Consider the following 2,144-nt stretch of genomic DNA (forward strand, 5'->3'; position numbering starts at 1 on the left):
TTTTTTCCATATATTTTTTTTAGTAGTCCAGCTAATTTCTTTCTATTTTTTAGTAGAGACGGGGGTCTTGCTCTTGCTCAGGCTGGTCTTGAACTCCTGAGCTCAAACTATCCGACCGCCTTGGCCTCCCAGAGTGCTAGGATTACAGGCGTGAGCCACCGTGCCCAGCTGACATCAATTTTAATATATAAATATATTAAAGTCTACACTAAAAAGTTAAAATCTGGTTGTCTCAGAGTAATAGGATTACAGATGACTTTTTTATTTTCTTCATCTTGCTTTCCCATTTCTTTTGTTCCCTCATTTTTCTACCATAGATGTATATAACTTTTGTAATCAGAAAAAAAAGACAAAGTTGTAAAGCGTTTACTAGTAATACTAAGTTTTCTAGCTGTGAACAAATGGAAAAAGAGAAGATTCAAAGGCTACCGATACTTGTTCATCCATCAGCAGACTCTGTGTTGAGCAATATTACAGGACACACCCTTGGATATGTTGTTTCTAAGGCATCCAGGAACAATGTCAGGGAAAAGAAGATATGAGCCTATTTCTTTCTTCCTCACGAATGCACCACAGGAAGGCATGATTTGTATTTTCACTCTAATCAATACAGCTAATGTTGGATTAAGAGCTATTTCTTTCATTAAGGCAGCGTTTCCCAATTCCTTTTTATCCATCAATTAAGTAGAAGCAGCACAGCTTGGCAGGTCTGATTAAAATTCAAGAATGCTATAGTGAGACTCATTACACACTTACCCACAGTTCATAGAGTATGAAAGGGACTGACAAATTATTTAAAAATATATATGCTGGCACACACAAAACCCACCATTTAAAAAGGCATTTGTATATGGCTGAATCATAACTCTCTGTGTTTCCTCGGAGAAGACAAAGAAATTTATGAAGACACACAGATCACTGCAGCAGTTCCTGTATGACTACAGGTGACAGCTCCTTCACATCTTGAGCTGTGAAGATGCTTATTCTCACTGGAAAAACATTCAGTAACCCCTCACCCGCTTAAAGAGAAGCTTAAATAAACATCACCACCACCGGCAAAATAAGACAGATCTTTGCTCATCAGTTTTTGCAAGCATATCAATAAGGAAGCATTGGCTGGGCGCTGTGGCTCACGCCTGTAATCCTAGCTCTCTGGGAGGCCGAGGCGGACGGATTGTTTGAGCTCAGGAGTTTGAAACCAGCCTGAGCAAGAGTGAGACCCTGTCTCTACTAAAAATAGAAAGAAATTAATCGGACAACTAAAAATATATAGAAAAAATTAGCCGAGCATGGTGGCGCATGCCTGTAGTCCCAGCTACTCGAGAGGCTGAGGCAGGATTGCTTGAGCCCAGGAGTTTGAGGTTGCTGTGAGCTAGGCTGACACCACGGCACTCACTCTAGCCAGGGCAAAAGAGTGAGACTCTGTCTCAAAAAAAAAATAAAATAAAATAAGGGAGCATTTAATAATTTTTCTTTTATTCTGTAAACATGCCTAGCTTATGTCATTATCCCTTCCTTCTCTTAAAGAGAAAGGAGTAAAGAATGAGAGCTCTAGCCGGGAGCGGTGGTACGCGCCTGTAGTCCCAGCTACGTGGGAAGCTGAGGCTCTGTTGGTGACGGTGAGGGAAATTCGAGGAAATTAAAGAGATCAGTTTGGAAAAATGGAACATTAATGAATATCTCAAATCATGCACATATATTAACATTTTAACAAAAGGTGTATGCTATGATCTGAATGTTTGTGTACCCCCAAAATTCATAGGTTGAAATACTAACCCCCAAGGTGATGGTATTAGGAGGTGAGGCCTTTGGGAGGTGATTAGGTCACAAGGTTGAAGCCCTCATGAATGGGCTTAGTGCTCTTATAAAAGAGGCCCAAGAGAAACCCCTTGCCCCTCTATACAGCTAGAAGGTGCCATCTATGAACCAGAGATCTGGTCCTTACCAGACACTGAATCTGTTGGTGATTTGATTTTAGACTTCCCAGCCTCCTGAACTGTGAGAAATAAATTTGTTGTTTATAAGCTGTCCAGTTTATGGTATTATTTTATAGCAGCCTGAATGGACTAAGTGTATTACAGTTTATCTGCCCTAAATTCAAGTATAAGAAAAGAACTCCACTGTAGTAAATCCTACATCTCCAC

This window comes from Propithecus coquereli, unplaced genomic scaffold, assembly GCF_000956105.1.
Source record: "Propithecus coquereli isolate 6110/MARCELLA unplaced genomic scaffold, Pcoq_1.0 Scaffold104, whole genome shotgun sequence".
Lineage (NCBI taxonomy): Eukaryota > Metazoa > Chordata > Mammalia > Primates > Indriidae > Propithecus > Propithecus coquereli.